At 46.5% G+C, this 1,130-nt stretch overlaps 1 long non-coding RNA gene across 1 annotated transcript in view; it reads left to right on the forward strand.

Annotated features, from left to right (window-relative positions):
• Positions 1–637: 637 nt before the first annotated feature.
• Positions 638–1,130, forward strand: part of LOC121813650 — a 1,546-nt gene continuing 1,053 nt past the window's right edge. Inside the window, exon 1 of the long non-coding RNA XR_006053810.1 lies at positions 638–850. This is a non-coding gene — a long non-coding RNA (uncharacterized LOC121813650). The remainder of the gene's footprint in view (positions 851–1,130) is intronic.

The following is a 1,130-nucleotide window of genomic DNA, read 5'->3' on the forward strand; positions in this document are numbered from 1 at the left end:
CAGAAAGAGCCTACGACACCAAGTGCCGAGGGGGGGTTTTCATGCCTGGCGACAAGGTTTGGGTGTACTGCCCGGTTCGCAAGAGAGGAGTGTCCCCCAAACTCTGCAGTCACTGGCAAGGGCCGGCAGGAGGTTGTGGAGCGGCTAACAGACGTGGTGTACCGTATCCGCATGCCGGGCCCGGGGCGCATGGTGGTGTTGCACCGGGACAGGCTCTCACCGTACCGACGGCTCACTCCAGCAGGAGATGATGGTGGCACCCCATGGCCAAAAGAAGGCACCTGGACATTTGCAGGAAATTGTGTGGGGTGATGGGGTCGTCGGGGACGACTGACCCCTTAGGTGGGGGCTATGTAGCAGGTCAGGGCTGTTCGGGGTTCTGTTTGTACAGTTATGTTTTGTTTATGTTGCCATAGTGACAGGTGACGCCCTCTCGCTGCGACGGTGTGTCCTTCAGGGGTCAGAGGGCGCCCTGTGTTGTTGTTGTTGCCGCGCTGAGCAGTTAGCTAGCGGCAGTGTTCTTCTGAAAATGTGAATAAACGGCTGTGCTCCCTGGCTAGCCAAACGATACCTCCGTCTCCTCCTTGTCTGAGCTCGCCACAATATAATACAAGTCTATGTATATTTATGTATCTAAAATGCAAAAATGTGTGCTAAATATGTATCCTTCTGTATTATTTAGAATCAATCGGGGGCGTACCAAAGGCTATGAAACAGATGTTGGAACCAAAACAACTCATCATGTCATGTATCCAGAGAGTTCTACTAGACTGGACAATACCACTCATCTCTTGTTTTTTCCTTTCAAAACACGTGACTTTTTGTGGCTCATGAAGGACTTAAATCGAGGGTAGGCTAAAAGGGCTACTGTCTTAAAACCTATGTTGCTAGAAATTGTATAACTGTTTTGCTCTGAATAGCAGATTTTAACTGCTTTGCAACAAAGTTTCAGCTAATTGTAAGGAAAAATGCAGTATAATTTTTTTGTTTTTGTTTTGTTGTTAGAACAACCAAATTAAACAAAACAGTTTTTGAGACAACCCATCAGAGGTCAACCTTTCTTTTTTTAAACAGCAAAAAGTGCAGAAAGTTATATGAATTGTTATATGAACAACTTAATCTTGTTGTGG

Source organism: Haplochromis burtoni, unplaced genomic scaffold (genome assembly GCF_018398535.1).
Source record: "Haplochromis burtoni strain Fernald_Lab_line unplaced genomic scaffold, NCSU_Asbu1 Contig_2163, whole genome shotgun sequence".
NCBI classification, from domain to species: domain Eukaryota; kingdom Metazoa; phylum Chordata; class Actinopteri; order Cichliformes; family Cichlidae; genus Haplochromis; species Haplochromis burtoni.